Genomic DNA, 20,136 nt, shown 5'->3' with positions numbered 1-20,136 from the left:
GGTTACTAATCCGTTAATTAAATTTTAAATGTATTGGTTTATCCCCTAAAAAGACGAGGGTAGACCAAAACAAAAAACTGTTGACTATTTTATAATCAATCGGTTTCACGTTAGCTTTCTTCTGTTGATATAACCCGTACGTAAGGTAAATTAAACAAAAGTTAAATCTCAAGTTATAAAAATTATCAAGCACTCGTTAAATAATCAAACCCCCTAATAAAACATGTGATAATTGAACTAATTCGATCAACAAAACATTTTCCAAGAAGGGCTGCGTGCTTTATGGAGTTTTGTTGTTCGATCAACAATTCATATATAATATTTACAGGCTTACGTGACAATGTGCATGTGGTTGTGAATGGGTGAATTTGGCAAATGGAATTTAGCTCTGAAGTGAAGAGGGGAGACGCGTAGACCAGGGCAGGGTAACGCACAGTTTGGCATGCGAAATAAAGATTTATGAATATTTTTACAAAATCTTTGCTCTCTACGTGAGAGATTTTGCAATAGTTTCAATCTTATAATAGGGATCTAATTTACATTTATTGTAGAATAAAAGAGGAGATAAACTATCGATTTGTATTAACTGCAAATAGATCTAAAAAAAACATGTATTAGAATACTCGAGCTAAATTATAACATGTAAAACAAAACAACTATAGAGAATATTCACGTTTTATCCATTGTAGATTAAATTTCCCTTGAAACATCTATTTACAAAGTAAGTTGTAAAATCTTGGTGAATGCTTTACGAACACGTAATTGTTTTTTTTGTTTTTTTATTAAAACTGCACATAATATATTTGTGCGTTAGGCCATAGATGTGTATGTGTGTTAACAATAAACATATTTTAGCCTGCGGCGCAAAAATTGTGTAAAATTTAAAAAAAAATAAAAAAAAACTCCAGAAAAAATTTTGGCACCTTTTTAAGAAGTTATAATTTTTTTGATACTATCACACGGTTGATTATGAAGCTACTTGTTTTTAAAAAAATCGTGGATTCTTTCGTAAACTAGCTAGAGCTTTTAACGATACACTTCCATGTGTCTATATAACTAGAATTGTTGCTCATTTGGCCTTTTCTGTTACAATCAGATGGTTGTATTTACTTGACTGATTTTAAGTAACATTTAATGGTATGCGAGGAAAAATTCGTAACTGGTTGAAAAAAAATCCCTCACAATTACAAGAAAAGGAAAAACAATAGGTTCTGAACTACATGTACACTCATCCTGAATGGTAGATACTTTCAGTATCGCTCTGGTGAAAGAACATAAGTCAGTTAAATTGAAACATTTTACTCCCTGAAATTGTAGTCCTAGTCTGGAAACTTAGAACTTTTATACGAATTTCCTCAAAATATACCCAAATCCCTAAATTACTTATGGTGATTTGTTTTTGGGATATTATGCCATGATAATGCGCTAACTTCTTCTCAAGCCAACGTTAGCCAAAAAGGAGGTAGCGCAACACTGCATAATATCCCGAAAAAAATCACTTTTACTCTTTTGACCGTGAAAATCTAAAATCAAATCATTCCTAAATTAAGTTTTCTGAAACAAAAATAATTCAATACCTGCCGTGGGATTAGAATTCTACCCAACTTACTCGAATGCTCTAATTTTTATTTCTATCGAACGCCTTTATCATCTTTTTTTTAAGAAAGACAAACATTACCGGGTTACGAATAACCTGAAAATATTTTAAAATCTCCTACTACCCCCACAGTAAGCGGAAATTGTTGCTTGTGTTGTGATGGAGGACTTATCCAGCCGAGGAATTGAACACACTACGTCTGGGTGGGACCCAAACGCGATCAAACACTAAGCCACCAATCGGTCATTTGTTTTTAGTTGTACAGTGAAATTTCATTAATTTAATACAAAATAACCATATTGGAAATTGAGCAACCAACCCTCAATGTCATGAGTAGACCATTTAAATGGGAGAAACTCTCTTAAAAGGTTTACAAACCCTGGATAATACAGCACTCTTTTTTACTATTTACATTTTATATATAAGCTCTTATTTGTACACGACGAGCCTGCTTCAATAGTAATATATTACATGAGATTTGAATTTGCGGGACTAGAATTTTAATTCCTGGAAAGGACTAGTTTAAAACTACACACATTTTAATGGTATTAAGTGTTTGGTAGCTTGTGCTCCTATTTAAAATATTTTTTTAAATGTTCGTATTAATAATCTGATTCTGAATTCCAATATTTTAAAATTTTTGACTTTGATTGATCAGTATTTTTAAATGATTTTGTAACACGGCATCTAAATAATGTAAAAGTACTTTAGTAAGTAATAATTATTATGCAGGCGTAATATAAAAAAAACTCAATAATACTTAATGCAAACCAGACATTATTCTCAAAAAATGTATTGAAAAAAGCTTATATAATAAGGGACATCTGTGTTTTTGTGCTAAGTATTATCTATCAACCAAATTCATAGGCACATAAGCCCCTACAGGCTTATTCTACTTACCCTGGAGTAAGTAGTACTAGAAATTCCATTGCAGTACCTAAAACTTTTGACGCTTCTTACAAATCAAAACATCTAGAGCCAATTTCTAAAAAGTTTAAACTTAAGCAATGGGTATATTTCATGGAAGAAGAAGAAGATAGAACTAATAAATCTAAACGAGATATGAAACAAAACAAGACACAGCAAAAAATAAAATGTAACCGTCTCAACTGGGAATCCATAAATGTCCCATATAAATAAAAAATAGATAAGTTTATCCGAAAAACTATCAAGGTTACAAATAAATTCATTGGAACTTTGTAATAATTCAAAAAGATAGCAGCAAAAATATGGGAAAATTATTATTATTTTTTTTTTTTATTGTTCTTCAAAGTACAATCCCACTAAACCGCAATTAAGTAGTTTGTCAACAGGATTTCCATGTTCAATTACAATATAACATATTTTCATAATAGTATTACTTATTATAATACAACTTATACATTATCACCAACCACTGTCGTAATCAAAAGTATTACTAATACAGAGTATCTCTGCTTAGTAGCCATGTTTTCAGCATATATCTGAATCTCTGAGGTAATTCGCATTTTTTTATATTGCTTGGTAACATGTTGAATATTTTGGGCACGTTGTATTCCAGGGTTCGCTGTCCGTATTTATTGTTATGTTTTGGTACAAGCATTCCTTCATTTTTTGTGAACCTAGTATTATGTTCATGGTTGAATATAATATTGTTAATTCTGAATTTGAAATACTAGATCGACAAAATGACAGTTTCATATTTAATATATTATTTAATTAGGTCCCAATGACCAAGTGGTTAGAGGCGTTGTCCCGAAATACGTAAAACAGAGATCCCGGTTCGATTCCCAGTTGACACCATTACCTTTTTTTTATTTTTTTCTATGTCATGTTCTGTTTCATGTTTTGCTTAGCTTTATTATTTTTTCTATGTCTTGTTCTGTTTCATGTTTCGCTTAGCTTTATTTACTATCTTATTATTTGATGATAAATTACAGTGATGGGTATGACCTTCAAAAGTTATTGAAAAAAATTATTCAAATAGAAATTGAATAGGTGTATTATTAAACAAATAAATGAAATAAAACTCTGATTTGTGCGTATATCCTTATACAACCTTCAAATTTTACGGGTCCATGAATTTGACTTTTTAGTTGGATGATAGGGTTATTCGAAAAAAGCAAAAACACGCTGAACATTATTAAATAACATTAATTCGGTTGTGTGTACATACAATTCTAGAATAAAATAGATAGTTTCAATATTTTCAGGACATATAACGAACAATACAATAGTTGGAGATTTAAAATACTCAGCATAGATGCCTTCGAAGCAGTTGATCGGGGTTTAATTCTCGGCCCTGAAAAATTTAATTTTTTTTTTTAAACACTTTTTTCTTAAAATTTTATGTCCAGTGATTTTTCACGGATTTGTGCTAATATGTTTAATATCCTGCTGAGAAATGTGATCCATAACCAATTCGGAAGAAAACTGATTTTACCAATCAAATTGATTATTTGGTCAAGAAAGAGTATTTGAAAATTTTTAATCAATTTCACTAGAAGTAATGAATATTAGAACTTATTAACGTCCAAACCGCACTTCTAGCGACTTATCTCTTCGATGAGAAAGCATGATAATGTATAAACACGATTATTCATTTACTATATGGTCGCCGTCAGATCTAACTATTGTGGTGTCGGTTGCTAGACCGAGGTTGGTTCGATGGACTTCTAGATGGAAAAAATATGGTCGTTCGGTTGTCTCAAGAGTTATCATTTAAAAAATCACAAATATGAAATATGTCTGGAAATGAACTCGTGACCACCGTTCCTGATGTAAAGCTCTTACCTCTTCTCCATGCCATTTCGTCGTCGTTTTGTGGTACGAGAAGTCAAATGAAAATAAGTGAATGTGACAAGATATGAGACGTGAAAACAATAAACAACGTAACGTCTTATCGTTACATATTAAATTGACAGCTGAAAGAAACAAGTCCTAGAAAATCTTTCTTTTGTAACATCATCCCCGCTATCTGCGTTCTCCCCTTGAGTACTCCGCCAAATTTAAATGGCGATAGCTTGTTTTGACATGGTGACATGCAAGTCAAAGCATATATAGTCGAAGAGCAAAAATTTAAGGCAATAAGCTGTAATAGCGTTAAATAATATATAGAGGGTTGGGTAGGAATATAGGTATCATTATTTCCAGGAGTGATTCACATATGAATATATCTCTCCCACTGCGGCGCAAGGCGATGGGTCGAGAGACCAGTTGGAGAGGTTGAAAGGTTTTCCTCACAGACATAGGAATTAATAGACGAGAAGATAATGGCGAGGGGTAAAATCAACTGTTGAAGAACGAAGGGAGTGAAGCTGACTGTGATTCGTCAATAAATCAATCTGACAGTAAATAGGCATCTCGCATTATAATATCACCATTTACTTCTTAAAAGTAAAATCTGCTTTTGAATGAATAGACATTTTTACATGGGAGCGCAAATTACTCGCCACGTTATGAACAAATTTGCGAAGTCCAAATTCGGCAAAAAAATTCGGTTCCGTTTTCAGAGTCGAATATTTCGTTTAAGTATTTAGTTAAGACACTTTTATAAATGTTCATAATTTACTTCCCAGCAACCAACCAGCTTTGTGTTTCGCGTCCAGCCGTTTCTCGATGTGATAGTAACAACTGATTCATATTATACGATGTGAATATGCTTAAAATAAAGTAAAATAATGCTTATATATGGAATGTAATACGACAATTGGGTTTATTCTCTTTTTCACATCTATTTTTACAAGTTTTCATAGTACAAGTCAACATTTTGCCGTGTTATTTCGTAAAATGAACCGATGATGCCTCGACCATAGTTCGCACAAGAATGATGACGTCACGTTTTCAAATTTCACTTGAGGCCATACGCGAGCACAGCCGGCTCCAATGGAACCGGTATGGGGAGTGGGGATAATACGCTTTTAATCACTTAGGGCAGGTCTACTAATATTCATATGTCTATGGTTTTCCCAAACTAGCCCCTCCCGATCTGGCACGCCACGTAGGTGGTGGGCATGCGCATCCTGAACACACCTCACTCGATGAACCCGGGCAACCCTGCTAAATCACCAATATCCAGCCTATGCCAATTTTAAATAGATTTTTTTTAGCAATAGGTGGTGTTAATAGTTCCTACATCCAAAAAAGGCTTGAGACCTCGTCCTCTTTCTCAAGCCGTTAAAAAAGCAATAATTTATTTATTTTAGGAATTGTCTTCAAGTGTTATGACTTCCTTTCTGTTAATTTGCTCCAAGGAGTCAATTCTTGAAATGTCATTGAAAAAAATATATATTATTTTTTCAGAAGTAACATTATAATCAAGAAAAAAAAATTTTACAGCCACGAGAATAATAAATTATCGGACTACGAAATCCTCAATTGGTGAATGCTGTGAGATGAAGAAGATGCGACGAAATAAAAGAAAGGGCATGATCATGGTCGAAACATACATAGGTATTAAGGTCAATTTACTGAACATAGATAAAGTAAACAACAACAATTAATTTCTGATAGTTGTACTTTAGAATAATGGCAATGTTAATTATAGTAAAATCATTTTTTTATAAGAAGAAATTACTTAAAGGTTATACCGTTTTGCATTATATTGTTAAATTAAACAAACAATATTGGCGAATTATTTCTCAAAACTTGAAGAAACTTTTACAGAACTTGAATTTTAACGTTGAAATTTGATGAATTGTTTAAATTCTGTGAATCAATCCGTCTTTAGTATTAAACCATGAACTTTATCAACATACACATTGACCGATTTAATTGATTTTTTTGTTTAAGTGAAACCGGTCAATGTATGAGATAATAAAGTTCATAGTTAAATACTAAGGACGGGTTGATGCACAGAATTTGAACAATTCATCAAATTTCAACGTTGAAATTCAAGTTCTCTGAAAATTTCATCAAGTTCTGTTTTCATTTCAGTTATGAGAAATAATTTGCCTATAATGATTTAGTATCAAAAGTTGGATATAACTTGAAATTTGATGAATTGTTCAAATTCATAAAAAAACACAGAAAACTACTTCGCTTATGTTTAAGTACTTAATTATTCACACTACCATATATCATGTCTACAAAATTTCAGCACAGAAACAGGCATTTTGAATATATATATTTTATTTTTGTTAAATATCCAAATAATAATGTTTTGAATTTTATCAGAATTTCTTGACTATGCTCCATCAACATAAAATAAAACTTCATGAATAGTTAGAACACAAATCACTGAATTTGTGAAATATATTTCAGATATGTTGATTGAATTCGTTTTGAATCATTTAAACGCCCTCGCTATTTGGCATGATCTCCTTTTTAATAATAATATAGATCAGAGTGGGCCATTGGCGATCTAGTTCCACTTTTAAATGTCATCTCTTGTAGCCTTGATTTAGAACATATTATTATTATTTCTGTTTCATTATTAAACGACATAAAACAGGTATGTGGTTGTTTCCCTAAAATGTCAAGGTATTAGTTGTTAATATTAGGAAAAAAATCGCCTTCTGAGCTTTCGTATATCAAAGTTAGAATATGTTTGCATGTTCTAGTTATGTCGACTGGTGCATGTAATCTGTCCTAGTGACAAATCAATCGTTCCAAGAATAAACACGGATGTTGAAATTTGTATCAATATATTATTATATTTTTTAAATATAGAGACAATGCTATGTTTCAAATAATACGTACTACAAAATCACGCCAAGAAAACCTGAGTTTGAACTTCCAATTTTTTTAAGAAACTACTTTTTGGTGTTATGATGTCGACAGGAAAGCACCATACTTTTCATCAGTAGTCCATTTATACCCGTAAAAAATTTTAAAATTAAAATAAATTTAAAAAAAATATATTGTTTATTAAAAAAGTGAAAACAATTTTTTTTTTCTCAATGTAACGTTTATAAAAAAATTAAAATTTACTCAATTTTCAGCGCGCGTAGAGGTAATGAGCCCCATATATTTAAATTTTACGTGTTTAAGTAAGTATTAAATAAATTTCGTATTTGAATAAAAACTAATTTAGGTTATTTATTTTTCGGAATAACTTTATTGAGTAAAACCTCAAATTGTAATATTTAATTATTGAAGACAATATTAGCGATTTCTAAACGAAAATTTGAAACAGAAAAATCAGGAAAGGATACGGTCACATATAGGACGATGTGACCGATGTGTCTTAGATGTGACCGTATCCTTTTTCTGATTTTTCTGTTTCAGATTTTCGTTTAGAAATCGCTAATATTGTCTTCAATAATTTAATTTAGGGTAGGTTAGGTTTTTTTGTATAATTCAGATTGTATAATTTAAGTAGGTGTGATTCTCTCCATGTGTAATTTCGTTTCTAATTCGTATGTTTCGTATATGATTTCGTATGTTTAATTTGTACATTAGATTCACGCCTGTGTAATTTCTTCAAGTATTTTTTATGTGAAACCGCACAAGAATCCCTACTGCTCCCAACCATGTGGAGCCAGAGAGACTGAAGGTAGCGGGGAGAGGATGGAGATGTGGAAGACGAAGGTGGGGAATTAGCTAGCTATTCAGATCTGGTCACCAAACACGGCGTAAGCCATTCCAAGCTACGTTTCAATTCTGAATGGTGGTCCTACACCAGGGCGATACTGAGAGTATCTTCCACTCCGCAAATACGATATATATTATTTAAAATTAATAATTTGTGAAATAACACAAATCAATCAAATAAAATTTATTTGCACACGCCGGGATTCGAACCCGCCACCTTCCTAGTCGAAAATCTTACCTCTCAACCACGGAGGCCGTCAAGTACCCCAAAATATTGATATATTTATTGAGTTTTATAAATTATCCAATCATATATGATAAATAATACATAGAAGATATATATGAGATCAATAGTACAAAAGAAAGAAAAATAAATATTTAATTAAGCCGAAGAATAAATTAACAATCCAAATTTATTTTCGTGAGAATTTTAATCTTTCTTTTCTCTCGGTCGGTAACCAAAACATTATAATTTTAAGATATAAATAATATAATTCTTACATTTGTGGTAAGCTGATCAAAATAGTCAGCCTCTTCCTCTTTCAATATCCACTAATACGTGTGTAAATAATTGTATTTACCAGAAACTGGTTTCATCGATTATACAAGTAGTTATCATTTCATAAGACTTAAATGAATACCTAGCTGGTCGCAAACAAAGAGGATGCATGCATCTTTGCACCGCCCAAGGCGATAATAAACCGAATACCACCGTTATTCCACCATTGAAATGGCTACATTGATTTGCAATTAATGATATATGTAATTATGCAAATGTATGAAAATTAAAAAATAGATGTATAAAAATGGTGGATAATGATCATGGCACTGAATGGTGGCTCCTGATTCTGATCAGCGATCACCGGGTGCCTGGCCCGTGCAACAAATGTATGGAAATTCAAAAATAGATGAATAAGAATGGTGGATAATGATCATGGCACTGAATGGTGGCTCCTGATTCTGATCAGCGATGACCGGGTGCCTGGCCCGTGCAACAAATGTATGGAAATTCAAAAATATATGAATAAGAATGGTGGATAACGATCATGGCACTGGATGGTGGCTGCTGATTCTGATCCCCGGTGACCGGGTGCCTGGCCCGTGCAACAAATGTATGGAAATTCAAAAATAGATGAATAAGAATGGTGGATAACGATCATGGCACTGGATGGTGGCTGCTGATTCTGATCCCCGGTGACCGGGTGCCTGGCCTGTGCAACAAATGTCCTAAATATATTAATAAATTAAAGATAACGGTCTGATCTGGGAACCGAACCCACTCAGAATGTTGGATAGCGATCATGGCACCGAATGTTGGCTCCTGATTCTGATCCCCGGTGACCGGGTGCCTGGCCAGTGCAACAAATATCCTAAATAGATTAATAAATTAAAGATAACGGTCTGATATGGGAACCGAACCCAATAAAAATGTTGGATAGCGATCATGGCACCGAATGTTGGTTCCTGATTCTGATCCCCGGTGACCGGGTGCCTGGCCCGTGCAACAAATATCCTAAATGAGTTGTCTCCTATTTTTTTTAAATCTTTTTTATTTTAATCGAATACCTTTGGAAGTTTATACCCGTCAATGTAATATTTAATCAATAAACAAGAATTTACTATCAAAAATATACAGCAAACATAAAAAAAACAAGACACAAACAAAACAAAAAAAAGTCTTCAATGTATTTTTTTAAATAGTCAAAAACGACTTTAAAATTATCTTTCAGCGTGCCTAATGACAATTGAACTTTACAAAAAACTGGTATATATTAATAAGGAGGACGGGGCTAAAGTTTAATAGATCTTGGTAACCGGTAATAAAGAATACACCAAAACTAAACCCATAAAACCACATTAAGTTGAGTAACGCTTGCAACACGAAACTACTTCTACACAATTCACCATAATCTATATCTGCTGATCTGCCCTGATTATGGACGCTGTAACCTTAATTAATAAACTAAAGTTATTCTCGTTACAGATGGTCATGAAAATCTGAATCAATATTTTTTTCTAATTGGACAATTGAATAATATGTAGCTCGTATAAATTAAAGCTCAATAGCTCACGATGACGTTGGTAGTAGTAGTTTCTGTTGTTTTCAGACTGTAAAAGCAAAAGTGTAATTTTCTTAAAGTTAGAAGTCACCGTTCAATTACGTTTTCTCGTTATTATTTATAATTTGATTTTATTAAAAAAATGTGCAACAAAAACCTATTTTTTTAAAGTTTACAATATTGGTATTTTTTGTCGTCGTTACTGTAGGTTATTTGAAATCTTATCGTAAAATGTATTTTGATATGAGATACAACGTATCTTGCCTTGTACCTTTAGTTTAAACATTGGATAAAATGTAATTTTAATCTTAATATGCCGATCAACATCCATCTTACATTTTTATCATTCGACGTGGGTGAACTTTATTACGAAAATAATATTACTCAGAATAACTCGCTTTTTTGCAACAAGCAGCACCACTGAATAAAAAAATAAACAGAAGTGCATTGAAGTCGTATAATTTACATAAGATCTCTCGAATCCTGAACCGTAAAAAGGTCAATGAGATTACTTTTCTATTCAAGATTATTTTTAAATCGAAATCACCCTAAGTAAGGGAAAATGAGTGTTACTTCATGCGGAGAGATATACATTACTGTACCTGCGTACTTCTATTACTTCATCACTTCAGCGGACAGTTCGGACTGAAAGAATAAACACACATCTGTACCAGTCTGTTGGAGACAGGACGTTATTTGCATGCATTCAACCCCCGTGGGTAGTTTCGTAGTTTGTATTGAATGGTTTTATCAATATATTGATTCAGACTGACAAATTCAATAGAATCAGAAGGTGATTTGATACAAATAAATTGAGTTTCGTTGAATTGAATAATTTTGCAGATTTATTTGCACACTCTGACCATTGGAGTATTTAATCAGAATGCATTTCACATAAATCTGTCGTACTCTAAAAGGTTTTATTTTTATGCAGTTAGTCAAATTACCACCGATGAGCTCTCGTTAAAATTTGCGCCATTAAATTTGCATAGTTCTTTCTGAAAAAAAAGTATCAACCGATGTCAATGAGATTATAATAAATAAAAATATTATAACTGACAAATCGGCCATTGCCGAAAACTTGAACAACTTTTATGCAAATGTAGTAGATTAAGTACTTGAATCTTCTAGTAAAATTGATAATACAACACACTTGGACTCATCTTTACACGTAGTCTCAACTAACGATTCAATTAACTCCATTTTTCACCCATCACAACAAATGAAATTGATGAACACATTGAAGGTCTAAAGTCAACAAATTCTACAGGAAGTGATGGTTTATCAGGTAACACACTAAAAAAAAGAAAAAAAAACGTTTTAAATCCATTGCTACATATCTTTAATATATCCTTAAAAGAGGCACATTTTCCCAAACAATTAAAAATCTCCATCATAATACCAATTCACAAATCGGGAGAAACGCATATATTAGATAACTACAGACCTATCTCCTTGGTCTCTAACCTCTCAAAAATATTTGAAAAATGTATCAAAAATAGAATAATGAATTACCTAGAACAAAACGAAAATTCTGTCCCAAAATCAATATGGCTTCAGAACAAAACTAAGCACTGAAAATGCTATATTCGATCTGACTAAAAAATTATACACATCTGTTGATCAAAATAAAAAAAGTTTAGCTATATTTTTAAACTTTTGATACGATAAATCACAATCTACTTATAAAAATGAATCAAATAGGTTTTATAAATGATACACTAAAATATTTACTAGCTATCTGGAAGACAGAAAACAAAAAAAAAATAAGGAATTCTTATACTACTGAAACAGGAATAAAAAATGGAGTACCATAGGGCATAAACGATTTATGTGATGTTATGATCCCTGGTAAAATTGTATCTTACGCTGATGATACAGCAAATAATAGTGAATGGAAAATCCTGGTCTGAAACTTTTTTGAAGGCAACAAAATGTATTAAATGTGTATCATCATGGCTAAAAAGTAATAGACTCTTCTTAAACTGTAATAAAACATTTTACCTAACCTTTTATAAAAATAGTAAAAATAAACCCCCCAATAACCTTAAAATTAGAATACATAATGCTAACTGTAATCAAGAAATATGCTCATCTTGCTTTGAACTCGGAAAAGTTGAAAAGATCAAATATTTAGGTATTATTATTGATACAAAATTAAATTGGCAGTCGCAAATTAATAATACCGTCTGTAAATTAAGATATCTTACATACACATTTTACAGACTAAAAGAGTGCTCAATGTTGAAAAACTGAAAATTATTTTGGAAAAGATCATTTTCAAAAGATGATTTATACAAAGAGTCTAAATTATTCTGTCTCCGTAAACTATTTATTTTACAAACTATGAAATACCTATATCTTTTAAAACAAAAATAAATTCAAAATAATCGAAGAATCAATAATAATCACCATATTATACACTAAACCCTTAAAACTTCACTTTACACTATTGTAAACACTTTTTATACAAACTACTTAGACAAAATCTAATATTGTTTTTGTTTTATATGCCCGTAGTTTGTTTATTTCTAGGTACAATAATACTTGGAGCTGGTGGATGAGTTTGGGAAGGTTGACAGAAATATTGAAAGAAGAGTAAATGCAGGTAACTCCATTAATGGAAGACTGAACGCAGTTGGCGCTAACAAAAAATTGTCCAACGATGCGAAGTTAGCAGTCCACAATGGAGTGTTGGTACCTACCCTGATGTACGGAAGTGAAGCATGGAACTGGCAAAGAAAGGATGAAAGTAGATTGAATGCTGTTGAAATGATATCCCTGAGGCGTATGTGTGGTAAAACCATGTATGATCGTGTGAGGAATTAGGATGTAAGCTTAGTGAGTAAGATCAAGAAAGGGACGCTTAGATGGTTTGGGCATGTAGAGCGAATGAGCGAAGAAAGGAGTGTAAGGAGAATATACGATGCAAATGTGAATGGTAGCAGAAGTCGGGGACGCCCGAGGAAGACATGGCACGACCAAGTGAATCAGATACTTGAGTCGGGCCAATAGAAGAGTATGTATGAGACGATGTATGAATGTGAATGAGGCAAGGAGTGTGTGCCAAGACCGGGTTGTTTGGCGGTCCGTCCTCTCTGCCTACCCCTGCGATAATATAATAACTTATATACATTACCCACGCACAGGCTGCGCCTTAATAGGTTCGCATTATTTGTATTGATATATAAAAAATATTGTATGCAATTAAAATTAATTTGAATCTAAAAATTGGGAAAAAATAAAAGAAAACAAAAGGAAAAAAAAATGCCGGTACAACTATTTTCGATTTGCAACGTTAATTCCACCGAGAACTGTGGAGCTTTAAAGTGCCCACTTTTATTAGTGAAAATTATTTAACAAGGCGCGATATTTAATGTTCTATGTTTATTAAAGATAAAAGGAGTTTGCCACCCTTAGTTTGAGGTATATAAATCTTGTAATGCGTGAAAAAAATTTCTTAACATTACTACAAAAGATTTGAAAAATTATCTTGCCCTAAATAGGTTGATATTATTTTTTTTTTAAATATTCGAATTTTAAACTAAGTACCTCGTTAGGTAATCGAGCTAGAAATTTAATCTTTACATAATTGAACGATTATTTTACTAAAGTCATCCATTTTCATCCAGAATAAATGGATCTATTGAAAGCTGAGTGCCTTCGCCCGAATCATCTCCAATTAACTCTCAGCCAGGTCTGAAAAGCCCCTATCAATGATGCAGAATTAAATTAATGTGGACCCGCCATCACTTCCATTGAAAGATCAATATGTCTGGCTCACAGTAGCTATTCTCTGCACTCTACATAGATAAGTAGGCAGAAGCCACTACATGTCGACAAATAGCGACATGATACCAACACACGTTATACATATAACAACATTATAGCATTGTATTAACAACAGGGCCGGATCTGATGTACGTGCCGATGGAACCTGTACCTGTACCTGAACTAGAGCGGAAAAAAAGGATAGGTAGAGTGAATCGCTTATTATTTTTTCCAAAATAAACGCAGGAGTGCTGAAAATCTATTTTATTGTCCTCTAAACACCAGGTATAAACTTCAGACGTTCGCAATATTCATCAAACCAATAGCAATTTTTAAAAATTTACAGATCGGAGACGGTTTGTACATTATGGTTCTCGTGAGTACTTGAACCATAGGCCCATTGTGCTTTCTCATATTATACCTTAAGCCTTTAACAGTAAACCGGTCCCTTTTATAAATTTCACCGGGGTTGTCGTTGGATACGAGGTTATGTCTTCTGGCTCTACAATGTGTCTTCCCAGGTAGCATAAACAAACGACCTTATTTTTTCTCTGTAAAAGATAGATAAATTCTCGGATTTCTTGCATTTTAAGAGGCCCGGAGTAAATTAATTACCCTCAAAGCCTATGTCCTCTTTGGGATGCTGCCTTTTTAAGGAAGTAATGAGAGGAGGTTCTGGATAGATCTGGAAAAATGTATGAGGTGTGTTCAGGAGTGACGTATGCATCCAACCATCACACTGATGTGCAAAGCGATGTATCAAGATTCCACCCCTGGTGGGTACTAAAAGTATCGAACTACTTGGGGTAACCTATGGCAGAGGTGTTGGTTATACAATTAATGGTACCCGGGGAGGCGGTAGCTATACCCGCCTCCCAAGTTGATCAAAGTCCACAAACCTAGCACAGGAAGCGCTTTTATTTTTTTAAGCAAACACATGTTGTATTCTGAGGCGAAACCATATATATAAAAAATTGTTACTTTATATTGATATCAATAAGGAAGTTAAATTTTAATAAAATACATCAAATCAAATTAAAACGCATTGGAAAATGAAGAATATTTTAATTTCAATGTTGTTTACCGAAATGCTTTTAGTTGAATTTTATAGATATAAAGAAATATTGTAGCCATTACATTATTTCTTTACACTTATAGGTCCACGAAATCCCTAGGTTATGAATATAATTTTTAATTTCAATATTTGATTTCACATTCAGAGATTGAGGGAATAAATATATTTAAGGACGATTTTCAAGAACTTAAAAAACATTACATGTAGCAAAATTTCGTAAGTCTGTCCCTGTGTGCCAATGTATTATAGCATCTAACGGCCTTAAGTTGGCTACATGGATCTGCCGAATCAGTACATTTTTTTTTATTTTTTTTTTTATAGTAAAGACCTCACAAGAGTCCCAACTGCTCCCGTCTGGAGCCAGTGAGACTATGGCATCCCCAATTGGGGGATGTTGTGAGGCTGAAGGTAAGTGGGGAAGGGAAAGAGGAAGGTGGGGGAAGTACCTGGCTATTCAGATCTAGTCACTAAACACGGCTAAAGCCATTTGGAGCAACGTTTCAATTCTGAATGGTGGTCTTACACCAGGGCGATATTGGTAGTATCTTCCACTCTGGAACGTGCCGCAAATATACTATATATTATTTTAATTAATTAATTGTGAAATAACACAAATTAATCAAATAAAATTTATTTGCGCACGCCGGGTTCGAACCCGCGACCTTCGGAATGGCAGTCCAATGCGTTACCACTGGACTATGCCGGCCGTCAAAACCGTCAAACCGTCAAAAACGTCATACCGGCAAACTGAAAACAATATTTGTGAACTTCCAATAGTACATTGTTTTATTTTGTAAGTTATTAAATAATATGATTTCTAATCTACCCTAATAAAAATATATATGTATAATTTAACCCTACGGTAGTTGCTAAATAATGCTAAATGCTCTCAAAGGTCTAACGTTCATAGTAAGTAAGAATAGGTTTTTTATTAATTTATTTAGGTTTGTGGTTTAGTAAAATAAATGGATTTACAAGCGTCCTTCGACCTGAAACCAGTGGAACTAATACTCTCCCCGATTGTGTGGCGGAAGAAAAAATGTAAGAGTGGGTGGAAAAGAAAAAGAAGAAGGTTGGGAACTGCATTGACAATAAGATGTATGTTTTTAAGCGAACTTGAGATTGTGAGTGATACTCTTGATTTTAGTTTTTTTTATTTTTGTTTTACTCTTTTGGGCGAGGGTGAAAACCACTCTCCACTCTGCAAAAAAATAAACGAGAAATCCTATTCGAAATGTTTATCAGAAAAAAGATTTACTAAATATTAGGTAACATTCTTTTCTATACAGAAATCCTCTTAGTTAAATTTTAAACAACTGATAAACAACCATTTACCAAAAATTAATATTTGTTTATCAGTAGTATTTACTAATAAGGTTGTACATGTTTTATATTTCGATGTAGCTTATCTACATTGAAACATCAAAAATTAGTTATTTTATTTAATTTCAAAACTGAAATGCTCCAGAAGAAAACGTAACGACTTCTTTGGTGGATAGGTTGGTGGATGGTCGACAGGTCACGGGTGTGTATAAGTAAATTTTATTAAATGATTGCGTTATTTCACATTAAAATTGTATATAATTATATATATATGTATATATATATTAGGCTTGCGGCTCATTCCAGGAAGGTAGATACTCTCAGTATCGCCCTAATGAAAGAACATTATTCAGATTCGATGCTCGAAATGGCTTTATCCGTGTTGGGTAACCGAATCTGTGTATCCACACGGATTAAAATGAGTATTTAGTAATACGGCTAAAAGCGGGATTGGGGGCCGAATGAATTAACAAGTTTCCTGGTAAATTTTTAGTAAATTGCGAATATATTTTCACGATGTTGGAATACGTGTCATTCTTGAACAAATGCTAGTGTTCCTACATCAGAATACGTGCAATTGCCTCAATAATATATCGTGATGAAATAAGAAAATATTTGGATTTTCATGAAAATTTTTACTAAAAGTTTATCAGGAAACCTATTAATTCAATCGTTAAGGTCTGCAATCCATTTTTTAACCGGTTTACCAATAATTTGAAGAGATTCTTAATAAATTTATATTACTCATTTATCTCCGTACAGGTACTTCCCCACCTTCCTCTACCCCATCTCCTACCTCGCCCCACATTACATACAACATACATATAACAACATACCATACTAAATGTAGATGCCATAGTCTCACTGGCTCTGGTTCTCAGGAAAGAGTTGAGACTCTTGGGCGGTATTCGCAAAAAAAAATGCTCTTGGGTGTAACAATGTTTTCTAAAAGAAAATTGTACAACTCATCGTTATTAACCTAACTTCAAGAAAATTTTGAATTTCCTTAAAAAACCAATCCTATTTATTAGATTTCCAATTTGTAAGCCAATCCGTTAGTTTGAGGATGAACTTCTTTAAGAGGGGAGGGGGTTTAATAAGATATTGACTGAATAAATAGGGGATGGGGATGGGATAAGAACGGCATATTGGAACTCGTTTTATTTAACGTCGCGCTTTGATTTTAATGGAATATTTTTGCATGCATTACCGAAAAGAAAAGGAAAACAACGAAACTTTTTCAATGCATTTATTAAAGTCCCCTTCCAAAGTTGCAGGGCAGCTGTTTGAGGATTGAAAAAGCTCGACTTAATTTTTTTTATCGCACTGTTTTTATCATTATCTCTTTGGACCAGCCAAGATTTTAAATCTGCTGGATTTTTCAAAAGATTAAACGATGGCGTTGGCAGTGTGTAATTGCTTAATACTTCTAGAAATTAATTAAACTGCTTACTTTATTCGGTTGAAAAAGTATCTGTGTGAATCAGCGAAAAATATCGCTCTAGTGAAAGACTAACCTTCGGAAAACGTTGCATGAAATGCTTTTAGTCGTGAATAGTGACCGATCTGGATTTTTTTATCTAATTAATTTCATAATCAACCGTAGTCTCCTTCCCCTCCTCACTTTGTCCTCAAAACATTCCCCAATTTGAAGATGTCCCAGCGATGTCATAAAATGTACACAGCTTTTACTTAAACTTCTGAGACAACGCAACTAATTCTGATCGTGAGCTACGGAGATTTAAAAAAATAGTTTTCAGATCGATTGTTTTATTCGAACTAACGGGCGAAGACGGTGTGTTAAATAGCCCAGTTTTCCTGTATAAAAAGCTCTAGCAAATGGCATCCTTTTCTCGACGTCGCGTCGTTTTCGGCTAGGTAAAAACGATAAAACCTTTTCCAGGGTAGGTTCAACCTCTTCCCACGAATCCTACTGCACCTCTAGATAATTCTCGAAAAGTTAGTTGTAACTATATTTATTTGAATAATGAAAAAGTGTCGCGAAAGTGTATTTAAATAATGCACTTTTTTATAATTTAGATGTATGTTGTATGTATAACCTACGTGGTAGCTAACCTCCGATCGGAGTGGACAACAGAAGAAGAAGAGTCTGTTGTCTGCTGGACGGAAAAAAATTCTCTTATAAGTTGCGAGAAATATGTAAAAACTAGCACAGATAGTTAGTAAAAACTAGTAAAAACTAGCACAGATAGATAGTTGTAGGATTTGTGAAGCATCGATTAAAAAATATATTTGCCTCAAGATAGTTACCTTTCAAAAACAAATATTTTCAATTCTTAGAGACGATTAGACATTTAGTTTCCGAATGCATACACATTTTAAATATTGTAAAATTATCAACGAATTAATTAATATAAAATATATTTTGCTGTCTACTTTATCGCTTGTCTAAATTGTTCTCTCAATCAGTTCCAATTTTTAAAATGACACTTAAATTCAAACCAAATCCAAGTTCTAGAGTTAACTGAACAGCAGATACAGACAGAATTACAACCGAAAGTAATATTAAATGTTTACACAAAGGTACTCTTATAGGTGGGTTTAATAAAAGTTTTAAATTGTAAATGAAGTTAAAAATTCTTTATTTTTAAAGGAAAAAAACTTTTAAAATGAAGGACGAAGTCGGGTAATAAAGCTCTCAAGCTTTTTCTATCGTAAACTATTATTACCTTTCAATTAAAAAATAAAACGATGGTTCAGTACAAAATTACAAGTGCATCTTCTTCAAGTGGTGCCTGGCATCGTTTGCACACTTTTATGACTAAATGATGGGATGCACAAAACTGAAATAGATGCAGTTCTGTTCCCTCCGTGGACTTAAATATAAATTTAATGGTCGGATCTTCAGAGAATATCAGAAGGGATCGACTGGGATGCTCGAAGATCTGAAATGTGTCTAGCACCGAATTCCTGTTACTCTTTAAAATAATAATTTATTCCAGAAGGTACGAGAAATCTACTGTCGACGACAGGGGTTATAATTTTGTCGGTACATTTGACAGGATTTTATGAATCAATAGCATCAAAGCTGCTCATCTCAACACAGAAATTTCCTAGTGAGATGAGCAGCAGAGGAACATTTTTTGTTGTTAGATTGCTTAATAAGAGCACCAGATCGGGGAACCATACTCTAGTAAGTCTAGTACACTACGAGCCAGGGTTACATATTTATATAAAAATATAGCTCTCAGTATTTGTATCTAAATTTGATCACAAATATAGTCGTTTATGGAGAATAGCTTGACCGTATCGCATCACCAGAGAACTTTCAGGGGGAACTACCAACAATAGCAGCAATGGCAGTGATTATGGTATTCTTGATTTAACGTAGACTGCGCCATAAGCTTCCCATGCGGTGATGTAGAATGGCTCTGAAAGAGTGTACACGTCCCTCCAGGATCCTCTCCGTAGCGCTGCAGTATCTTGGTAGGTGGAATAGTTGGTGATGTAAATGACCGTAGGTAACTTTTAGCTTTTTCCATTGAAATGTTACAGATGAGGTGGTTGGATATATTGGTAGATAATCTTGCTCAGAAGATCAAACTTTGCATTAAACACTTCTTTTATATTAATCCCACACAAGATGCCATGAGGAAAATAATTTCCCTCAGGATGTCATCTTTTGGGTTTCTGCGTAGAGGGTCTTTTTGGGGGAAAGGAAGGAAAGGGAGGTCTGGGAAGGTAAAAGGTGTGAGGGTTGGGTGGGAATCTATGGATCAGCGTGTCCAGGAGTGACGGTCATACTAATATATCCCTCCCACTGCAGCGCAAGGCGA

The sequence above is a fragment of the Hesperophylax consimilis genome, chromosome 8 (genome assembly GCF_061612785.1).
Source record: "Hesperophylax consimilis isolate HC1 chromosome 8, BYU_Hcon_1.0, whole genome shotgun sequence".
In the NCBI taxonomy this organism is placed as follows: domain Eukaryota; kingdom Metazoa; phylum Arthropoda; class Insecta; order Trichoptera; family Limnephilidae; genus Hesperophylax; species Hesperophylax consimilis.
Note: the sequence above shows the minus strand (reverse complement) of the source record.